The sequence below is a fragment of the Mixophyes fleayi genome, chromosome 3, assembly GCF_038048845.1.
Source record: "Mixophyes fleayi isolate aMixFle1 chromosome 3, aMixFle1.hap1, whole genome shotgun sequence".
NCBI lineage: Eukaryota > Metazoa > Chordata > Amphibia > Anura > Limnodynastidae > Mixophyes > Mixophyes fleayi.
The window spans coordinates 4862826-4886169 of NC_134404.1; the positions used below are offsets into that span (position 1 = coordinate 4862826).

At 35.4% G+C, this 23344-nt stretch overlaps 14 non-coding genes across 14 annotated transcripts; all 14 read right to left on the minus strand.

Moving 5' to 3' along the window:
• Window positions 1-4723: 4723 nt before the first annotated feature.
• On the minus strand, window positions 4724-4796 carry TRNAF-GAA (transfer RNA phenylalanine (anticodon GAA)). Its single transcript has one exon. It is a non-coding gene; the product is annotated as a tRNA-Phe (tRNA).
• Window positions 4797-7835: 3039 nt separating this feature from the next.
• Window positions 7836-7908, minus strand: TRNAF-GAA (transfer RNA phenylalanine (anticodon GAA)). The gene has a single exon. It is a non-coding gene; the product is annotated as a tRNA-Phe (tRNA).
• Window positions 7909-8613: 705 nt separating this feature from the next.
• On the minus strand, window positions 8614-8686 carry TRNAF-GAA (transfer RNA phenylalanine (anticodon GAA)). The gene has a single exon. It is a non-coding gene; the product is annotated as a tRNA-Phe (tRNA).
• A 705-nt stretch (window positions 8687-9391) lies between these two features.
• On the minus strand, window positions 9392-9464 carry TRNAF-GAA (transfer RNA phenylalanine (anticodon GAA)). The gene has a single exon. It is a non-coding gene; the product is annotated as a tRNA-Phe (tRNA).
• Window positions 9465-10169: 705 nt separating this feature from the next.
• TRNAF-GAA (transfer RNA phenylalanine (anticodon GAA)) lies at window positions 10170-10242 on the minus strand. Its single transcript has one exon. It is a non-coding gene; the product is annotated as a tRNA-Phe (tRNA).
• Window positions 10243-10947: 705 nt separating this feature from the next.
• Window positions 10948-11020, minus strand: TRNAF-GAA (transfer RNA phenylalanine (anticodon GAA)). The gene has a single exon. It is a non-coding gene; the product is annotated as a tRNA-Phe (tRNA).
• Window positions 11021-11725: 705 nt separating this feature from the next.
• Window positions 11726-11798, minus strand: TRNAF-GAA (transfer RNA phenylalanine (anticodon GAA)). Its single transcript has one exon. It is a non-coding gene; the product is annotated as a tRNA-Phe (tRNA).
• A 1483-nt stretch (window positions 11799-13281) lies between these two features.
• Window positions 13282-13354, minus strand: TRNAF-GAA (transfer RNA phenylalanine (anticodon GAA)). Its single transcript has one exon. It is a non-coding gene; the product is annotated as a tRNA-Phe (tRNA).
• Window positions 13355-15615: 2261 nt separating this feature from the next.
• Window positions 15616-15688, minus strand: TRNAF-AAA (transfer RNA phenylalanine (anticodon AAA)). The gene has a single exon. It is a non-coding gene; the product is annotated as a tRNA-Phe (tRNA).
• A 3049-nt stretch (window positions 15689-18737) lies between these two features.
• Window positions 18738-18810, minus strand: TRNAF-GAA (transfer RNA phenylalanine (anticodon GAA)). Its single transcript has one exon. It is a non-coding gene; the product is annotated as a tRNA-Phe (tRNA).
• A 705-nt stretch (window positions 18811-19515) lies between these two features.
• TRNAF-GAA (transfer RNA phenylalanine (anticodon GAA)) lies at window positions 19516-19588 on the minus strand. Its single transcript has one exon. It is a non-coding gene; the product is annotated as a tRNA-Phe (tRNA).
• Window positions 19589-20293: 705 nt separating this feature from the next.
• On the minus strand, window positions 20294-20366 carry TRNAF-GAA (transfer RNA phenylalanine (anticodon GAA)). The gene has a single exon. It is a non-coding gene; the product is annotated as a tRNA-Phe (tRNA).
• A 705-nt stretch (window positions 20367-21071) lies between these two features.
• TRNAF-GAA (transfer RNA phenylalanine (anticodon GAA)) lies at window positions 21072-21144 on the minus strand. The gene has a single exon. It is a non-coding gene; the product is annotated as a tRNA-Phe (tRNA).
• Window positions 21145-21846: 702 nt separating this feature from the next.
• TRNAF-GAA (transfer RNA phenylalanine (anticodon GAA)) lies at window positions 21847-21919 on the minus strand. The gene has a single exon. It is a non-coding gene; the product is annotated as a tRNA-Phe (tRNA).
• Between the last annotated feature and the right edge of the window lie 1425 nt (window positions 21920-23344).

Here is a 23344-nt window from a genome sequence, read left to right on the forward strand (position 1 = left end):
GCCTGGGTGAAAACCAGGAATCCTAACCGCTAGACCATATGGGACTTTTCCATTGAGTGTTTCAGCATTGCAGCAGAACAAATATATCATGCTTTGCTGTAATGTATCTTAACTCTCTGTGTATTACATATTTAACCAGGTGGTGACATGGAGTGGGTTTGGCATGGCCTATGATTACACTAATTTCATCATCACGCTCCAGACCACTCAGTGATCAGTGAGGTGGGCAATGTTTGATGATGTGATTTGCATCATCACGGCACGTCCCTGACCACTTGCAGATTTGTAAATGCCAATCCAGCAGGATAGGTAACAATGCAATAAATCCATGTGTGATGTCTGGAGGCCACTTTCCAAGAAGTGGAAAAGGTTCTCATTTCCATTTTAATGAGTTGCAAAGAGCTATGGAAAGTATTCCCAGTAACAGAACTCGTGTCTCTATCACCTGCCTCTGCACTGTACTTCAACAGAGCACAGAAACCATAATTGCCCTACTAGAGGCTCAGCAGCATGCAGGATGATTAACAGGCAGCAGAAATGAAAACAAGTTACAGTTTCTCTGACTATTAAAGATAAACAGCATGAGTCATGCATATTTCTGGGTATTTAATATGTCAGAAATTGCCCTCTAAAATTATATGAAAACTTTCCTTCGAGTCGGAGTTGAACCAGCGACCTAAGGATTTCTGTACCAATTTCCTCTACAGTCCTCCGCTCTACCAGCTGAGCTATCAAAGGATTGTGCTTTAGAGGACTTCTGATGTCATGTGCACTACATCTGACTGAGTGAAAACACAAACAGAATTGAATTATCCTTAAAACAGAAAAATTGCTTGTCTAGATAAAGAGATCCACATTTTTATTTCTGGTCTACTTGCTCATCAAAAGTTGTAAAAATTGTCATGTTTAATAATTGGTAATACATCATTAAAAGTTTTATTTTTATTTGTTCATTTTGAATTAATTAGCTTCAGAAATAGTTGGGAAAACAGCTTCCTTAGATTTTCCAAATGCAGACGCCTTTACGTCAAGATTAAAAATGCTGGAAAATTTTCAACCTCTTCTGCATTCTCCAATTTAGCTTGACTTTTTTAATTGATGAAAATTCCAGAAATTGTGGTGACAAATTGTCAAACTTTTGCCCAGTGAGACAAAAATGGATTTCTAGTCAATGATCCACGCTGCCACCACTATTTCTCACAGTACTCTCTGTTTTTACAATGCATTTTCTATGGGTTCAGATCTATGGGATTTCAGAAGTAATATTGTATTTCAGTTCACATCCGTGGTCTCTTAAACCTGTCCTTTGTATGCTTATTAAGGAAAGCGGAGAAATTCTGGGCACAGAAGCAGACATTATTGGTTTGTAAGCATTTGCGTAGTCTAGTTTCATTCAGAACATCCCTACTGCACCATTAAAAAGTTGTGAACTCTCCCTGGAAACCCATTGATCCACAAGTTCAAGAGTTCTTTTTTTTCACATGAAGGATGTGTTACATATAAAATAGGGTTTTCCCACTCAAAATTTGGAAGATGGATGTTGAAATATGGGGTCAGACCAGTTCTGCCCTAATTTTGGATACAGAAATGTTGGGAGGTATATAAATCCTGTGGATTTGACCACATCCCATTTCCATAACCAAAGCACAGTTTCTCCTGGATTTTGTTGCTGAGATAAACAGAGCAGGCATTAAACAAGTGGTACTGTTGCTGCCATTCAAAAAAGCTTCAACTTCCCATACCGGAAGTCAAACCCGGGCCACCTGGGTGAAAACCAGGAATCCTAACTGCTAGACCATATGGGACTTTTCCATTGAGTGTTTCAGCATAACAGCACAACAAATATATCATGCTTTGCTGTAATGTATCTTAACTCTCTGTGTATTACATATTTAACCAGGTGGTGACATGGAGTGGGTTTGGCATGGCCTATGATGACACTAATTTCATCATCACGCTCCAGACCACTCAGTGATCAGTGAGGTGGGCAATGTTTGATGATGTGATTTGCATCATCACGGCACGTCCCTGACCATTTGCAGATTTGTAAATGCCAATCCAGCAGGATAGGTAACAATGCAATAAATCCATGTGTGATGTCTGGAGGCCACTTTCCAAGAAGTGGAAAAGGTTCTCATTTCCATTTTAATGAGTTGCAAAGAGCTATGGAAAGTATCCCCAGTAACAGAACTCGTGTCTCTATCACCTGCCTCTGCACTGTACTTCAACAGAGCACAGAAACCATAATTGCCCTACTAGAGGCTCAGCAGCATGCAGGATGATTAACAGGCAGCAGAAATGAACACAAGTTACGGATGACATTATGGAATTTCATCTTGAAATTACTTCCAGTTCGAGCTTTTCACTTCAAAAAACACCTGTTCAAACATGCCAAAACCCAGGATTGAACCAGGGACCTTCAGATCTTCAGTCTAACGTTTTCCCAGCTGAGCTATTTCAGCCAGCTTGGAAGAAGAATGTATTCACAATTTCGGATTACTGTAATGATTTCAAATGAATAAGCTTTAATTAGCTACAGGTACTTTCTCATTCTAAATTTCATTGGAATTTAAGGTGAGTCCATGAAAATCATGAACACCTTAGTATCTGCTGCTGCATTGCAGGTAAGTATTGTTAATTTTAGTTTTATTGTTCAGTGGAAGGCTAGGGCTCATTAATCTTCTCTCCTGTAGTAGAAGAGAGAGAAAGTCCCAGAAATTGAAAGCCAACAATCCTTTGGATCTTCAACCTAACTCTCTCCAAACTGAGTCATGCCAGGAAGATTACACAAGGTTATATAACAGTTTTTCCTTTCATCATGATTGCTTTGAATGTAAACATAGCATTCCATAGCAGTTTTTATACTGTATGTTCACCCATCACAAAACCTTTATTTTATAATAGAAGCATTGATGCAAAATGCTGAGAAATTTTATCATTGAGATAATTACAATTGCATAAAGAGTCAAGCCCGGACTACTGAAATCATGGACACTTTTTATCCTGTATTTCTGGACAGTGTTATTAAATGAAATGTTCTGATTATTTGAAAGATGGGGCTGAATATTCTTCTTTGCTAAGAAAAATTGGTGGATGACATTATGGAATTTCATCTTGAAATTACTTCCAGTTCGAGCTTTTCACTTCAAAAAACACCTGTTCAAACATCCCGAAACCCAGGATCGAACCAGGGACCTTTAGATGTTCAGTCTAATGCTCTCCCAGCTGACCTATTTCGGCCAGCTTGGAAGATGAATGTATTTACAATTTCGGATTACTATAATGATTTCAAATGAATAAGCTTTAATTAGCTACAGGTACTTTATCATTCTAAATTTCATTGGAATTTAAGGTGAGTCCATGAAAATCATGAACACCTTAGTATCTGCTGCTGCATTGCAGGTAAGTATTGTTAATTTTAGTTTTATTGTTCAGTGGAAGGCTAGGGCTCATTAATCTTCTCTCCTGTAGTAGAAGAGAGAGAAAGCCCCAGAAATTGAAAGCCAACAATCCTTTGGATCTTCAACCTAACTTTCTCCAAACTTAGTCATGCCAGGAAGATTACACAAGGTTATATAACAGTTTTTCTTTTTCTCATGATTGCTTCGAATGTAAACATAGCATTTCATAGCAGTTTTTATACTGTATGTTCACCCATCACAAAACCTTTATTTTATAATAGAAGCATTGATGCAAAATGCTGAGAAATTTTATCATTGAGATAATTACAATTGCATAAAGAGTCAAGCCCGGACTACTGAAATCATGGACACTTTTTATCGTGTATTTCTGGACAGTGTTATTAAATGAAATGTTCTGATTATTTGAAAGATGGGGCTGAATATTCTTCTTTGCTAAGAAAAATTGGTGGATGACATTATGGAATTTCATCTTGAAATTACTTCCAGTTTGAGCTTTTCACTTTAAAAAACACCTGTTCAAACATGCCTAAACCCAGGATCAAACCAGGGACCTTTAGATCTTCAGTCTAACACTCACCCAGCTGAGCTATTTCAGCCAGCTTGGAAGATGAATGTATTCACAATTTCGGATTACTATAATGATTTCAAATGAATAAGCTTTAATTAGCTACAGGTACTTTCTCATTCTAAATTTCATTGGAATTTAAGGTGAGTCCATGAAAATCCTGAACACCTTAGTATCTGCTGCTGCATTGCAGGTAAGTATTGTTAATTTTAGTTTTATTGTTCAGTGGAAGGCTAGGGCTCATTAATCTTCTCTCCTGTAGTAGAAGAGAGAGAAAGCCCCAGAAATTGAAAGCCAACAACATTTTGGATCTTCAACCTAACTTTCTCCAAACTGAGTCATGCCAGGAAGATTACACAAGGTTATATAACAGTTTTTCCTTTCATCATGATTGCTTCGAATGTAAACATAGCATTTCATAGCAGTTTTTATACTGTATGTTCACCCATCACAAAACCTTTATTTTATAATAGAAGCATTGATGCAAAATGCTGAGAAATTTTATCATTGAGATAATTACAATTGCATAAAGAGTCAAGCCCGGACTACTGAAATCATGGACATTTTTTATCCTGTATTTCTGGACAGTGTTATTAAATAAAATGTTCTGATTATTTGAAAGATGGGGCTGAATATTCTTCTTTGCTAAGAAAAATTGGTGGATGACATTATGGAATTTCATCTTGAAATTACTTCCAGTTCGAGCTTTTCCCTTCAAAAAACACCTGTTCAAACATGCCGAAACCCGGGATCGAACCAGGGACCTTTAGATCTTCAGTCTAACGCTCTCCCAGCTGAGCTATTTCGGCCAGCTTGGAAGATGAATGTATTCACAATTTCGGATTACTATAATGATTTCAAATGAATAAGCTTTAATTAGCTACAGGTACTTTCTCATTCTAAATTTCATTGGAATTTAAGGTGAGTCCATGAAAATCCTGAACACCTTAGTATCTGCTGCTGCATTGCAGGTAAGTATTGTTAATTTTAGTTTTATTGTTCAGTGGAAGGCTAGGGTTCATTAATCTTCTCCCCTTTAGTAGAAGAGAGAGAAAGCCCCAGAAATTGAAAGCCAACAACATTTTGGATCTTCAACCTAACTTTCTCCAAACTGAGTCATGCCAGGAAGATTACACAAGGTTATATAACAGTTTTTCCTTTCATCATGATTGCTTCGAATGTAAACATAGCATTTCATAGCAGTTTTTATACTGTATGTTCACCCATCACAAAACCTTTATTTTATAATAGAAGCATTGATGCAAAATGCTGAGAAATTTTATCATTGAGAAAATTACAATTGCATAAAGAGTCAAGCCCAGACTACTGAAATCATGGACATTTTTTATCCTGTATTTCTGGACAGTGTTATTAAATAAAATGTTCTGATTATTTGAAAGATGGGGCTGAATATTCTTCTTTGCTAAGAAAAATTGGTGGATGACATTATGGAATTTCATCTTGAAATTACTTCCAGTTCGAGCTTTTCACTTCAAAAAACACCTGTTCAAACATGCCGAAACCCGGGATCGAACCAGGGATCTTTAGATGTTCAGTCTAACGCTCTCCCAGCTGAGCTATTTCAGGCAGCTTGGAAGATGGATGTATTCACAATTTCGGATTACTATAATGATTTCAAATGAATAAGCTTTAAATAGCTACATGTACTTTCTCATTCTAAATTTCATTGGAATTTAAGGTGAGTCCATGAAAATCATAAACACCTTAGTATCTGCTGCTGCATTGCAGGTAAGTATTGTTAATTTTAGTTTTATTGTTCAGTGGAAGGCTAGGGCTCATTAATCTTCTCTCCTGTAGTAGAAGAGAGAGAAAGCCCCAGAAATTGAAAGCCAACAACATTTTGGATCTTCAACCTAACTTTCTCCAAACTGAGTCATGCCAGGAAGATTACACAAGGTTATATAACAGTTTTTCTTTTTCTCATGATTGCTTCGAATGTAAACATAGCATTTCATAGCAGTTTTTATACTGTATGTTCACCCATCACAAAACCTTTATTTTATAATAGAAGCATTGATGCAAAATGCTGAGAAATTTTATCATTGAGATAATTACAATTGCATAAAGAGTCAAGCCCGGACTACTGAAATCATGGACACTTTTTATCGTGTATTTCTGGACAGTGTTATTAAATGAAATGTTCTGATTATTTGAAAGATGGGGCTGAATATTCTTCTTTGCTAAGAAAAATTGGTGGATGACATTATGGAATTTCATCTTGAAATTACTTCCAGTTTGAGCTTTTCACTTTAAAAAACACCTGTTCAAACATGCCGAAACCCGGGATCAAACCAGGGACCTTTAGATCTTCAATCTAACACTCACCCAGCTGAGCTATTTCAGCCAGCTTGGAAGATGAATGTATTCACAATTTCGGATTACTATAATGATTTCAAATGAATAAGCTTTAATTAGCTACAGGTACTTTCTCATTCTAAATTTCATTGGAATTTAAGGTGAGTCCATGAAAATCATGAACACCTTAGTATCTGCTGCTGCATTGCAGGTAAGTATTGTTAATTTTAGTTTTATTGTTCAGTGGAAGGCTAGGGCTCATTAATCTTCTCTCCTGTAGTAGAAGAGAGAGAAAGCCCCAGAAATTGAAAGCCAACAACATTTTGGATCTTCAACCTAACTTTCTCCAAACTGAGTCATGCCAGGAAGATTACACAAGGTTATATAACAGTTTTTCCTTTCATCATGATTGCTTCGAATGTAAACATAGCATTTCATAGCAGTTTTTATACTGTATGTTCACCCATCACAAAACCTTTATTTTATAATAGAAGCATTGATGCAAAATGCTGAGAAATTTTATCATTGAGATAATTACAATTGCATAAAGAGTCAAGCCCGGACTATTGAAATCATGGACACTTTTTATCCTGTATTTCTGGACAGTGTTATTAAATGAAATGTTCTGATTATTTGAAAGATGGGGCTGAATATTCTTCTTTGCTAAGAAAAATTGGTGGATGACATTATGGAATTTCATCTTGAAATTACTTCCAGTTTGAGCTTTTCACTTTAAAAAACACCTGTTCAAACATGCCGAAACCCGGGATCAAACCAGGGACCTTTAGATCTTCAGTCTAACACTCACCCAGCTGAGCTATTTCAGCCAGCTTGGAAGATGAATGTATTCACAATTTCATATTACTATAATGATTTCAAATGAATAAGCTTTAATTAGCTACAGGTACTTTCTCATTCTAAATTTCATTGGAATTTAAGGTGAGTCCATGAAAATCCTGAACACCTTAGTATCTGCTGCTGCATTGCAGGTAAGTATTGTTAATTTTAGTTTTATTGTTCAGTGGAAGGCTAGGGCTCATTAATCTTCTCTCCTGTAGTAGAAGAGAGAGAAAGCCCCAGAAATTGAAAGCCAACAATCCTTTGGATCTTCAACCTAACTTTCTCCAAACTGAGTCATGCCAGGAAGATTACACAAGGTTATATAACAGTTTTTCCTTTCATCATGATTGCTTCGAATGTAAACATAGCATTTCATAGCAGTTTTTATACTGTATGTTCACCCATCACAAAACCTTTATTTTATAATAGAAGCATTGATGCAAAATGCTGAGAAATTTTATCATTGAGATAATTACAATTGCATAAAGAGTCAAGCCCAGACTACTGAAATCATGGACACTTTTTACCCTGTATTTTTGGACAGTGTTATTAAATGAAATGTTCTGATTATTTGAAAGATGGGGCTGAATATTCTTCTTTGCTAAGAAAAATTGGTGAATGACATTATGGAATTTCATCTTGAAATTACTTCCAGTTCAAGCTTTTCCCTTCAAAAATCACCTGTTCAAACATGCCGAAACCCGGGATCGAACCAGGGACCTTTAGATCTTCAGTCTAACGCTCTCCCAGCTGAGCTATTTCGGCCAGCTTGGAAGATGAATTTATTCACAATTTCGGATTACTATAATGATTTCAAATGAATAAGCTTTAATTAGCTACAGGTACTTTCTCATTCTAAATTTCATTGGAATTTAAGGTGAGTCCATGAAAATCCTGAACACCTTAGTATCTGCTGCTGCATTGCAGGTAAGTATTGTTAATTTTAGTTTTATTGTTCAGTGGAAGGCTAGGGCTCATTAATCTTCTCTCCTTTAGTAGAAGAGAGAGAAAGCCCCAGAAATTGAAAGCCAACAACATTTTGGATCTTCAACCTAACTTTCTCCAAACTGAGTCATGCCAGGAAGATTACACAAGGTTATATAACAGTTTTTCCTTTCATCATGATTGCTTCGAATGTAAACATAGCATTTCATAGCAGTTTTTATACTGTATGTTCACCCATCACAAAACCTTTATTTTATAATAGAAGCATTGATGCAAAATGCTGAGAAATTTTATCATTGAGATAATTACAATTGCATAAAGAGTCAAGCCCGGACTACTGAAATCATGGACATTTTTTATCCTGTATTTCTGGACAGTGTTATTAAATAAAATGTTCTGATTATTTGAAAGATGGGGCTGAATATTCTTCTTTGCTAAGAAAAATTGGTGGATGACATTATGGAATTTCATCTTGAAATTACTTCCAGTTCGAGCTTTTCACTTCAAAAAACACCTGTTCAAACATGCCGAAACCCGGGATCGAACCAGGGACCTTTAGATCTTCAGTCTAACGCTCTCCCAGCTGAGCTATTTCAGCCAGCTTGGAAGATGAATGTATTCACAATTTCGGATTACTATAATGATTTGAAATGAATAAGCTTTAATTAGCTACAGGTACTTTCTCATTCTAAATTTCATTGGAATTTAAGGTGAGTCCATGAAAATCATGAACACCTTAGTATCTGCTGCTGCATTGCAGGTAAGTATTGTTAATTTTAGTTTTATTGTTCAGTGGAAGGCTAGGGCTCATTAATCTTCTCTAGTGTAGTAGAAGAGAGAGAAAGCCCCAGAAATTGAAAGCCAACAATCCTTTGGATCTTCAACCTAACTTTCTCCAAACTGAGTCATGCCAGGAAGATTACACAAGGTTATATAACAGTTTTTCCTTTCATCATGATTGCTTCGAATGTAAACATAGCATTTCATAGCAGTTTTTATACTGTATGTTCACCCATCACAAAACCTTTATTTTATAATAGAAGCATTGATGCAAAATGCTGAGAAATTTTATCATTGAGATAATTACAATTGCATAAAGAGTCAAGCCCAGACTACTGAAATCATGGACACTTTTTATCCTGTATTTTTGGACAGTGTTATTAAATGAAATGTTCTGATTATTTGAAAGATGGGGCTGAATATTCTTCTTTGCTAAGAAAAATTGGTGAATGACATTATGGAATTTCATCTTGAAATTACTTATAGTTCAAGCTTTTCCCTTCAAAAAACACCTGTTCAAACATGCCGAAACCCGGGATCGAACCAGGGACCTTTAGATCTTCAGTCTAACGCTCTCCCATCTGAGCTATTTCGGCCAGCTTGGAAGATGAATGTATTCACAATTTCGGATTACTATAATGATTTCAAATGAATAAGCTTTAATTAGCTACAGGTACTTTCTCATTCTAAATTTCATTGGAATTTAAGGTGAGTCCATGAAAATCCTGAACACCTTAGTATCTGCTGCTGCATTGCAGGTAAGTATTGTTAATTTTAGTTTTATTGTTCAGTGGAAGGCTAGGGCTCATTAATCTTCTCTCCTTTAGTAGAAGAGAGAGAAAGCCCCAGAAATTGAAAGCCAACAACATTTTGGATCTTCAACCTAACTTTCTCCAAACTGAGTCATGCCAGGAAGATTACACAAGGTTATATAACAGTTTTTCCTTTCATCATGATTGCTTCGAATGTAAACATAGCATTTCATAGCAGTTTTTATACTGTATGTTCACCCATCACAAAACCTTTATTTTATAATAGAAGCATTGATGCAAAATGCTGAGAAATTTTATCATTGAGATAATTACAATTGCATAAAGAGTCAAGCCCGGACTACTGAAATCATGGACATTTTTTATCCTGTATTTCTGGACAGTGTTATTAAATAAAATGTTCTGATTATTTGAAAGATGGGGCTGAATATTCTTCTTTGCTAAGAAAAATTGGTGGATGACATTATGGAATTTCATCTTGAAATTACTTCCAGTTCGAGCTTTTCACTTCAAAAAACACCTGTTCAAACATGCCGAAACCCGGGATCGAACCAGGGACCTTTAGATCTTCAGTCTAACGCTCTCCCAGCTGAGCTATTTCAGCCAGCTTGGAAGATGAATGTATTCACAATTTCGGATTACTATAATGATTTGAAATGAATAAGCTTTAATTAGCTACAGGTACTTTCTCATTCTAAATTTCATTGGAATTTAAGGTGAGTCCATGAAAATCATGAACACCTTAGTATCTGCTGCTGCATTGCAGGTAAGTATTGTTAATTTTAGTTTTATTGTTCAGTGGAAGGCTAGGGCTCATTAATCTTCTCTCCTGTAGTAGAAGAGAGAGAAAGCCCCAGAAATTGAAAGCCAACAATCCTTTGGATCTTCAACCTAACTTTCTCCAAACTGAGTCATGCCAGGAAGATTACACAAGGTTATATAACAGTTTTTCCTTTCATCATGATTGCTTCGAATGTAAACATAGCATTTCATAGCAGTTTTTATACTGTATGTTCACCCATCACAAAACCTTTATTTTATAATAGAAGCATTGATGCAAAATGCTGAGAAATTTTATCATTGAGATAATTACAATTGCATAAAGAGTCAAGCCCAGACTACTGAAATCATGGACACTTTTTATCCTGTATTTTTGGACAGTGTTATTAAATGAAATGTTCTGATTATTTGAAAGATGGGGCTGAATATTCTTCTTTGCTAAGAAAAATTGGTGAATGACATTATGGAATTTCATCTTGAAATTACTTATAGTTCAAGCTTTTCCCTTCAAAAAACACCTGTTCAAACATGCCGAAACCCGGGATCGAACCAGGGACCTTTAGATCTTCAGTCTAACGCTCTCCCATCTGAGCTATTTCGGCCAGCTTGGAAGATGAATGTATTCACAATTTCGGATTACTATAATGATTTCAAATGAATAAGCTTTAATTAGCTACAGGTACTTTCTCATTCTAAATTTCATTGGAATTTAAGGTGAGTCCATGAAAATCCTGAACACCTTAGTATCTGCTGCTGCATTGCAGGTAAGTATTGTTAATTTTAGTTTTATTGTTCAGTGGAAGGCTAGGGCTCATTAATCTTCTCTCCTTTAGTAGAAGAGAGAGAAAGCCCCAGAAATTGAAAGCCAACAACATTTTGGATCTTCAACCTAACTTTCTCCAAACTGAGTCATGCCAGGAAGATTACACAAGGTTATATAACAGTTTTTCCTTTCATCATGATTGCTTCGAATGTAAACATAGCATTTCATAGCAGTTTTTATACTGTATGTTCACCCATCACAAAACCTTTATTTTATAATAGAAGCATTGATGCAAAATGCTGAGAAATTTTATCATTGAGATAATTACAATTGCATAAAGAGTCAAGCCCGGACTACTGAAATCATGGACATTTTTTATCCTGTATTTCTGGACAGTGTTATTAAATAAAATGTTCTGATTATTTGAAAGATGGGGCTGAATATTCTTCTTTGCTAAGAAAAATTGGTGGATGACATTATGGAATTTCATCTTGAAATTACTTCCAGTTCGAGCTTTTCACTTCAAAAAACACCTGTTCAAACATGCCGAAACCCGGGATCGAACCAGGGACCTTTAGATCTTCAGTCTAACGCTCTCCCAGCTGAGCTATTTCAGCCAGCTTGGAAGATGAATGTATTCACAATTTCGGATTACTATAATGATTTCAAATGAATAAGCTTTAATTAGCTACAGGTACTTTCTCATTCTAAATTTCATTGGAATTTAAGGTGAGTCCATGAAAATCCTGAACACCTTAGTATCTGCTGCTGCATTGCAGGTAAGTATTGTTAATTTTAGTTTTATTGTTCAGTGGAAGGCTAGGGCTCATTAATCTTCTCCCCTTTAGTAGAAGAGAGAGAAAGCCCCAGAAATTGAAAGCCAACAACATTTTGGATCTTCAACCTAACTTTCTCCAAACTGAGTCATGCCAGGAAGATTACACAAGGTTATATAACAGTTTTTCCTTTCATCATGATTGCTTCGAATGTAAACATAGCATTTCATAGCAGTTTTTATACTGTATGTTCACCCATCACAAAACCTTTATTTTATAATAGAAGCATTGATGCAAAATGCTGAGAAATTTTATCATTGAGATAATTACAATTGCATAAAGAGTCAAGCCCGGACTACTGAAATCATGGACATTTTTTATCCTGTATTTCTGGACAGTGTTATTAAATAAAATGTTCTGATTATTTGAAAGATGGGGCTGAATATTCTTCTTTGCTAAGAAAAATTGGTGGATGACATTATGGAATTTCATCTTGAAATTACTTCCAGTTCGAGCTTTTCACTTCAAAAAACACCTGTTCAAACATGCCGAAACCCGGGATTGAACCAGGGATCTTTAGATGTTCAGTCTAACGCTCTCCCAGCTGAGCTATTTCAGGCAGCTTGGAAGATGGATGTATTCACAATTTCGGATTACTATAATGATTTCAAATGAATAAGCTTTAAATAGCTACAGGTACTTTCTCATTCTAAATTTCATTGGAATTTAAGGTGAGTCCATGAAAATCATGAACACCTTAGTATCTGCTGCTGCATTGCAGGTAAGTATTGTTAATTTTAGTTTTATTGTTCAGTGGAAGGCTAGGGCTCATTAATCTTCTCTCCTGTAGAAGAAGAGAGAGAAAGCCCCATAAATTGAAAGCCAACAACATTTTGGATCTTCAACCTAACTTTCTCCAAACTGAGTCATGCCAGGAAGATTACACAAGGTTATATAACAGTTTTTCTTTTTCTCATGATTGCTTCGAATGTAAACATAGCATTTCATAGCAGTTTTTATACTGTATGTTCACCCATCACAAAACCTTTATTTTATAATAGAAGCATTGATGCAAAATGCTGAGAAATGTTATCATTGAGATAATTACAATTGCATAAAGAGTCAAGCCCGGACTACTGAAATCATGGACATTTTTTATCCTGTATTTCTGGACAGTGTTATTAAATAAAATGTTCTGATTATTTGAAAGATGGGGCTGAATATTCTTCTTTGCTAAGAAAAATTGGTGGATGACATTATGGAATTTCATCTTGAAATTACTTCCAGTTCGAGCTTTTCACTTCAAAAAACACCTGTTCAAACATGCCGAAACCCGGGATCGAACCAGGGACCTTTAGATCTTCAGTCTAACGCTCTTCCAGCTGAGCTATATCGGCCAGCTTGGAAGATGAATGTATTCCCAATTTCGGATTACTATAATGATTTCAAATGAATAAGCTTTAATTAGCTACAGGTACTTTCTCATTCTAAATTTCATTGGAATTTAAGGTGAGTCCATGAAAATCATGAACACCTTAGTATCTGCTGCTGCATTGCAGGTAAGTATTGTTAATTTTAGTTTTATTGTTCAGTGGAAGGCTAGGGCTCATTAATCTTCTCTCCTGTAGTAGAAGAGAGAGAAAGCCCCAGAATATGAAAGCCAACAATCCTTTGGATCTTCAACCTAACTTTCTCCAAACTTAGTCATGCCAGGAAGATTACACAAGGTTATATAACAGTTTTTCCTTTCATTATGATTGCTTCGAATGTAAACATAGCATTTCATAGCAGTTTTTATACTGTATGTTCACCCATCACAAAACCTTTATTTTATAATAGAAGCATTGATGCAAAATGCTGAGAAATTTTATCATTGAGATAATTACAATTGCATAAAGAGTCAAGCCCGGACTACTGAAATCATGGACACTTTTTATCGTGTATTTCTGGACAGTGTTATTAAATGAAATGTTCTGATTATTTGAAAGATGGGGCTGAATATTCTTCTTTGCTAAGAAAAATTGGTGGATGACATTATAGAATTTCATCTTGAAATTACTTCCAGTTTGAGCTTTTCACTTTAAAAAACACCTGTTCAAACATGCCGAAACCCGGGATCAAACCAGGGACCTTTAGATCTTCAATCTAACACTCACCCAGCTGAGCTATTTCAGCCAGCTTGGAAGATGAATGTATTCACAATTTCGGATTACTATAATGATTTCAAATGAATAAGCTTTAATTAGCTACAGGTACTTTCTCATTCTAAATTTCATTGGAATTTAAGGTGAGTCCATGAAAATCATGAACACCTTAGTATCTGCTGCTGCATTGCAGGTAAGTATTGTTAATTTTAGTTTTATTGTTCAGTGGAAGGCTAGGGCTCATTAATCTTCTCTCCTGTAGTAGAAGAGAGAGAAAGCCCCAGAAATTGAAAGCCAACAACATTTTGGATCTTCAACCTAACTTTCTCCAAACTGAGTCATGCCAGGAAGATTACACAAGGTTATATAACAGTTTTTCCTTTCATCATGATTGCTTCGAATGTAAACATAGCATTTCATAGCAGTTTTTATACTGTATGTTCACCCATCACAAAACCTTTATTTTATAATAGAAGCATTGATGCAAAATGCTGAGAAATTTTATCATTGAGATAATTACAATTGCATAAAGAGTCAAGCCCGGACTATTGAAATCATGGACACTTTTTATCCTGTATTTCTGGACAGTGTTATTAAATGAAATGTTCTGATTATTTGAAAGATGGGGCTGAATATTCTTCTTTGCTAAGAAAAATTGGTGGATGACATTATGGAATTTCATCTTGAAATTACTTCCAGTTTGAGCTTTTCACTTTAAAAAACACCTGTTCAAACATGCCGAAACCCGGGATCAAACCAGGGACCTTTAGATCTTCAGTCTAACACTCACCCAGCTGAGCTATTTCAGCCAGCTTGGAAGATGAATGTATTCACAATTTCGGATTACTATAATGATTTCAAATGAATAAGCTTTAATTAGCTACAGGTACTTTCTCATTCTAAATTTCATTGGAATTTAAGGTGAGTCCATGAAAATCCTGAACACCTTAGTATCTGCTGCTGCATTGCAGGTAAGTATTGTTAATTTTAGTTTTATTGTTCAGTGGAAGGCTAGGGCTCATTAATCTTCTCTCCTGTAGTAGAAGAGAGAGAAAGCCCCAGAAATTGAAAGCCAACAATCCTTTGGATCTTCAACCTAACTTTCTCCAAACTGAGTCATGCCAGGAAGATTACACAAGGTTATATAACAGTTTTTCCTTTCATCATGATTGCTTCGAATGTAAACATAGCATTTCATAGCAGTTTTTATACTGTATGTTCACCCATCACAAAACCTTTATTTTATAATAGAAGCATTGATGCAAAATGCTGAGAAATTTTATCATTGAGATAATTACAATTGCATAAAGAGTCAAGCCCAGACTACTGAAATCATGGACAATTTTTATCCTGTATTTTTGGACAGTGTTATTAAATGAAATGTTCTGATTATTTGAAAGATGGGGCTGAATATTCTTCTTTGCTAAGAAAAATTGGTGGATGACATTATGGAATTTCATCTTGAAATTACTTCCAGTTCGAGCTTTTCACTTCAAAAAACACCTGTTCAAACATGCCGAAACCCGGTATCGAACCAGGGACCTTTAGATCTTTAGTCTAACGCTCTCCCAGCTGAGCTATTTCGGCCAGCTTGGAAGATGAATGTATTCCCAATTTCGGATTACTATAATGATTTCAAATGAATAAGCTTTAATTAGCTACAGGTACTTTCTCATTCTAAATTTCATTGGAATTTAAGGTGAGTCCATGAAAATCCTGAACACCTTAGTATCTGCTGCTGCATTGCAGGTAAGTATTGTTAATTTTAGTTTTATTGTTCAGTGGAAGGCTAGGGCTCATTAATCTTCTCTCCTTTAGTAGAAGAGAGAGAAAGCCCCAGAAATTGAAAGCCAACAACATTTTGGATCTTCAACCTAACTTTCTCCAAACTGAGTCATGCCAGGAAGATTACACAAGGTTATATAACAGTTTTTCCTTTCATCATGATTGCTTCGAATGTAAACATAGCATTTCATAGCAGTTTTTATACTGTATGTTCATCCATCACAAAACCTTTATTTTATAATAGAAGCATTGATGCAAAATGCTGAGAAATTTTATCATTGAGATAATTACAATTGCATAAAGAGTCAAGCCCGGACTACTGAAATCATGGACATTTTTTATCCTGTATTTCTGGACAGTGTTATTAAATAAAATGTTCTGATTATTTGAAAGATGTGGCTGAATATTCTTCTTTGCTAAGAAAAATTGGTGGATGACATTATGGAATTTCATCTTGAAATTACTTCCAGTTCGAGCTTTTCACTTCAAAAAACACCTGTTCAAACATGCCGAAACCCGGGATCGAACCAGGGACCTTTAGATCTTCAGTCTAACGCTCTCCCAGCTGCGCTATTTCGGCCAGCTTGGAAGATGGATGTATTCACAATTTCGGATTACTATAATGATTTCAAATGAATAAGCTTTAAATAGCTACAGGTACTTTCTCATTCTAAATTTCATTGGAATTTAAGGTGAGTCCATGAAAATCATGAACACCTTAGTATCTGCTGCTGCATTGCAGGTAAGTATTGTTAATTTTAGTTTTATTGTTCAGTGGAAGGCTAGGGCTCATTAATCTTCTCTCCTGTAGAAGAAGAGAGAGAAAGCCCCAGAAATTGAAAGCCAACAACATTTTGGATCTTCAACCTAACTTTCTCCAAACTGAGTCATGCCAGGAAGATTACACAAGGTTATATAACAGTTTTTCTTTTTCTCATGATTGCTTCGAATGTAAACATAGCATTTCATAGCAGTTTTTATACTGTATGTTCACCCATCACAAAACCTTTATTTTATAATAGAAGCATTGATGCAAAATGCTGAGAAATGTTATCATTGAGATAATTACAATTGCATAAAGAGTCAAGCCCGGACTACTGAAATCATGGACATTTTTTATCCTGTATTTCTGGACAGTGTTATTAAATAAAATGTTCTGATTATTTGAAAGATGGGGCTGAATATTCTTCTTTGCTAAGAAAAATTGGTGGATGACATTATGGAATTTCATCTTGAAATTACTTCCAGTTCGAGCTTTTCACTTCAAAAAACACCTGTTCAAACATGCCGAAACCTGTGATCGAACCAGGGACCTTTAGATCTTCAGTCTAACGCTCTTCCAGCTGAGCTATATCGGCCAGCTTGGAAGATGAATGTATTCACAATTTCGGATTACTATAATGATTTCAAATGAATAAGCTTTAATTAGCTACAGGTACTTTCTCATTCTAAATTTCATTGGAATTTAAGGTGAGTCCATGAAAATCATGAACACCTTAGTATCTGCTGCTGCATTGCAGGTAAGTATTGTTAATTTTAGTTTTATTGTTCAGTGGAAGGCTAGGGCTCATTAATCTTCTCTCCTGTAGTAGAAGAGAGAGAAAGCCCCAGAATATGAAAGCCAACAATCCTTTGGATCTTCAACCTAACTTTCTCCAAACTTAGTCATGCCAGGAAGATTACACAAGGTTATATAACAGTTTTTCCTTTCATCCTTCCTTTTTATGATTGCTTCGAATGTAAACATAGCATTTCATAGCAGTTTTTATACTGTATGTTCACCCATCACAAAACATTTATTTTATAATAGAAGCATTGATGCAAAATGCTGAGAAATTTTATCATTGAGATAATTACAATTGCATAAAGAGTCAAGCCCGGACTACTGAAATCATGGACACTTTTTATCGTGTATTTCTGGACAGTGTTATTAAATGAAATGTTCTGATTATTTGAAAGATGGGGCTGAATATTCTTCTTTGCTAAGAAAAATTGGTGGATGACATTATGGAATTTCATCTTGAAATTACTTCCAGTTTGAGCTTTTCACTTTAAAAAACACCTGTTCAAACATGCCGAAACCCGGGATCAAACCAGGGACCTTTAGATCTTCAATCTAACAATCACCCAGCTGAGCTATTTCAGCCAGCTTGGAAGATGAATGTATTCACAATTTCGGATTACTATAATGATTTCAAATGAATAAGCTTTAATTAGCTACAGGTACTTTCTCATTCTAAATTTCATTGGAATTTAAGGTGAGTCCATGAAAATCATGAACACCTTAGTATCTGCTGCTGCATTGCAGGTAAGTATTGTTAATTTTAGTTTTATTGTTCAGTGGAAGGCTAGGGCTCATTAATCTTCTCTCCTGTAGTAGAAGAGAGAGAAAGCCCCAGAAATTGAAAGCCAACAACATTTTGGATCTTCAACCTAACTTTCTCCAAACTGAGTCATGCCAGAAAGATTACACAAGGTTATATAACAGTTTTTCCTTTCATCATGATTGCTTCGAATGTAAACATAGCATTTCATAGCAGTTTTTATACTGTATGTTCACCCATCACAAAACCTTTATTTTATAATAGAAGCATTGATGCAAAATGCTGAGAAATTTTATCATTGAGATAATTACAATTGCATAAAGAGTCAAGCCCGGACTATTGAAATCATGGACACTTTTTATCCTGTATTTCTGGACAGTGTTATTAAATGAAATGTTCTGATTATTTGAAAGATGGGGCTGAATATTCTTCTTTGCTAAGAAAAATTGGTGAATGACATTATGGAATTTCATCTTGAAATTACTTCCAGTTCAAGCTTTTCCCTTCAAAAAACACCTGTTCAAACATGCCGAAACCCGGGATCGAACCAGGGACCTTTAGATCTTCAGTCTAACGCTCTCCCAGCTGAGCTATTTCGGCCAGCTTGGAAGATGAATGTATTCACAATTTCGGATTACTATAATGATTTCAAATGAATAAGCTTTAATTAGCTACAGGTACTTTCTCATTCTAAATTTCATTGGAATTTAAGGTGAGTCCATGAAAATCCTGAACACCTTAGTATCTGCTGCTGCATTGCAGGTAAGTATTGTTAATTTTAGTTTTATTGTTCAGTGGAAGGCTAGGGCTCATTAATCTTCTCTCCTTTAATAGAAGAGAGAGAAAGCCCCAGAAATTGAAAGCCAACAACATTTTGGATCTTCAACCTAACTTTCTCCAAACTGAGTCATGCCAGGAAGATTACACAAGGTTATATAACAGTTTTTCCTTTCATCATGATTGCTTCGAATGTAAACATAGCATTTCATAGCAGTTTTTATACTGTATGTTCACCCATCACAAAACCTTTATTTTATAATAGAAGCATTGATGCAAAATGCTGAGAAATTTTATCATTGAGATAATTACAATTGCATAAAGAGTCAAGCCCGGACTACTGAAATCATGGACATTTTTTATCCTGTATTTCTGGACAGTGTTATTAAATAAAATGTTCTGATTATTTGAAAGATGGGGCTGAATATTCTTCTTTGCTAAGAAAAATTGGTGGATGACATTATGGAATTTCATCTTGAAATTACTTCCAGTTCGAGCTTTTCACTTCAAAAAACACCTGTTCAAACATGCCGAAACCCGGGATCGAACCAGGGACCTTTAGATCTTCAGTCTAACGCTCTCCCAGCTGAGCTATTTCAGCCAGCTTGGAAGATGAATGTATTCACAATTTCGGATTACTATAATGATTTGAAATGAATAAGCTTTAATTAGCTACAGGTACTTTCTCATTCTAAATTTCATTGGAATTTAAGGTGAGTCCATGAAAATCATGAACACCTTAGTATCTGCTGCTGCATTGCAGGTAAGTATTGTTAATTTTAGTTTTATTGTTCAGTGGAAGGCTAGGGCTCATTAATCTTCTCTCCTGTAGTAGAAGAGAGAGAAAGCCCCAGAAATTGAAAGCCAACAATCCTTTGGATCTTCAACCTAACTTTCTCCAAACTGAGTCATGCCAGGAAGATTACACAAGGTTATATAACAGTTTTTCCTTTCATCATGATTGCTTCGAATGTAAACATAGCATTTCATAGCAGTTTTTATACTGTATGTTCACCCATCACAAAACCTTTATTTTATAATAGAAGCATTGATGCAAAATGCTGAGAAATTTTATCATTGAGATAATTACAATTGCATAAAGAGTCAAGCCCAGACTACTGAAATCATGGACACTTTTTATCCTGTATTTTTGGACAGTGTTATTAAATGAAATGTTCTGATTATTTGAAAGATGGGGCTGAATATTCTTCTTTGCTAAGAAAAATTGGTGAATGACATTATGGAATTTCATCTTGAAATTACTTCCAGTTCAAGCTTTTCCCTTCAAAAAACACCTGTTCAAATATGCCGAAACCCGGGATCGAACCAGGGACCTTTAGATCTTCAGTCTAACGCTCTCCCAGCTGAGCTATTTCGGCCAGCTTGGAAGATGAATGTATTCACAATTTCGGATTACTATAATGATTTCAAATGAATAAGCTTTAATTAGCTACAGGTACTTTCTCATTCTAAATTTCATTGGAATTTAAGGTGAGTCCATGAAAATCCTGAACACCTTAGTATCTGCTGCTGCATTGCAGGTAAGTATTGTTAATTTTAGTTTTATTGTTCAGTGGAAGGCTAGGGCTCATTAATCTTCTCTCCTTTAGTAGAAAAGAGAGAAAGCCCCAGAAATTGAAAGCCAACAACATTTTGGATCTTCAACCTAACTTTCTCCAAACTGAGTCATGCCAGGAAGATTACACAAGGTTATATAACAGTTTTTCCTTTCATCATGATTGCTTCGAATGTAAACATAGCATTTCATAGCAGTTTTTATACTGTATGTTCACCCATCACAAAACCTTTATTTTATAATAGAAGCATTGATGCAAAATGCTGAGAAATTTTATCATTGAGATAATTACAATTGCATAAAGAGTCAAGCCCGGACTACTGAAATCATGGACATTTTTTATCCTGTATTTCTGGACAGTGTTATTAAATAAAATGTTCTGATTATTTGAAAGATGGGGCTGAATATTCTTCTTTGCTAAGAAAAATTGGTGGATGACATTATGGAATTTCATCTTGAAATTACTTCCAGTTCGAACTTTTCACTTCAAAAAACACCTGTTCAAACATGCCGAAACCCGGGATCGAACCAGGGACCTTTAGATCTTCAGTCTAACGCTCTCCCAGCTGAGCTATTTCAGCCAGCTTGGAAGATGAATGTATTCACAATTTCGGATTACTATAATGATTTCAAATGAATAAGCTTTAATTAGCTACAGGTACTTTCTCATTCTAAATTTCATTGGAATTTAAGGTGAGTCCATGAAAATCATGAACACCTTAGTATCTGCTGCTGCATTGCAGGTAAGTATTGTTAATTTTAGTTTTATTGTTCAGTGGAAGGCTAGGGCTCATTAATCTTCTCTCCTGTAGTAGAAGAGAGAGAAAGCCCCAGAATATGAAAGCCAACAATCCTTTGGATCTTCAACCTAACTTTCTCCAAACTTAGTCATGCCAGGAAGATTACACAAGGTTATATAACAGTTTTTCCTTTCATTATGATTGCTTCGAATGTAAACATAGCATTTCATAGCAGTTTTATACTGTATGTTCACCCATCACAAAACCTTTATTTTATAATAGAAGCATTGATGCAAAATGCTGAGAAATTTTATCATTGAGATAATTACAATTGCATAGAGTCAAGCCCAGACTACTGAAATCATGGACACTTTTTATCGTGTATTTCTGGACAGTGTTATTAAATGAAATGTTCTGATTATTTGAAAGATGTGGCTGAATATTCTTCTTTGCTAAGAAAAATTGGTGGATGACATTATGGAATTTCATCTTGAAATTACTTCCAGTTCGAGCTTTTCACTTCAAAAAACACCTGTTCAAACATGCCGAAACCCGGTATCGAACCAGGGACCTTTAGATCTTCAATCTAACGCTCTCCCAGCTGAGCTATTTCGGCCAGCTTGGAAGATGAATGTATTCACAATTTCGGATTACTATAATGATTTCAAATGAATAAGCTTTAATTAGCTACAGGTACTTTCTCATTCTAAATTTCATTGGAATTTAAGGTGAGTCCATGAAAATCATGAACACCTTAGTATCTGCTGCTGCATTGCAGGTAAGTATTGTTAATTTTAGTTTTATTGTTCAGTGGAAGGCTAGGGCTCATTAATCTTCTCTTCTGTAGTAGAAGAGAGAGAAAGCCCCAGAAATTGAAAGCCAACAACATTTTGGATCTTCAACATAACTTTCTCCAAACTGAGTCATGCCAGGAAGATTACACAAGGTTATATAACAGTTTTTCCTTTCATCATGATTGCTTCGAATGTAAACATAGCATTTCATAGCAGTTTTTATACTGTATGTTCACCCATCACAAAACCTTTATTTTATAATAGAAGCATTGATGCAAAATGCTGAGAAATTTTATCATTGAGATAATTACAATTGCATAAAGAGTCAAGCCCGGACTATTGAAATCATGGACACTTTTTATCCTGTATTTCTGGACAGTGTTATTAAATGAAATGTTCTGATTATTTGAAAGATGGGGCTGAATATTCTTCTTTGCTAAGAAAAATTGGTGGATGACATTATGGAATTTCATCTTGAAATTACTTCCAGTTCGAGCTTTTCACTTCAAAAAACACCTGTTCAAACATGCCGAAACCCGGGATCGAACCAGGGACCTTTAGATCTTCAGTCTAACGCTCTCCCAGCTGAGCTTTTTCGGCCAGCTTGGAAGATGAATGTATTCACAATTTCGGATTACTATAATGATTTTAAATGAATAAGCTTTAATTAGCTACAGGTACTTTCTCATTCTAAATTTCATTGGAATTTAAGGTGAGTCCATGAAAATCATGAACACCTTAGTATCTGCTGCTGCATTGCAGGTAAGTATTGTTAATTTTAGTTTTATTGTTCAGTGGAAGGCTAGGGCTCATTAATCTTCTCTCCTGTAGTAGAAGAGAGAGAAAGCCCCAGAAATTGAAAGCCAACAATCCTTTGGATCTTCAACCTAACTTTCTCCAAACTGAGTCATGCCAGGAAGATTACACAAGGTTATTTAACAGTTTTTCCTTTCATCATGATTGCTTCGAATGTAAACATAGCATTTCATAGCAGTTTTTATACTGTATGTTCACCCATCACAAAACCTTTATTTTATAATAGAAGCATTGATGCAAAATGCTGAGAAATTTTATCATTGAGATAATTACAATTGCATAAAGAGTCAAGCCCGGACTACTGAAATCATGGACATTTTTTATCCTGTATTTCTGGACAGTGTTATTAAATAAAATGTTCTGATTATTTGAAAGATGGGGCTGAATATTCTTCTTTGCTAAGAAAAATTGGTGGCTGACATTATGGAATT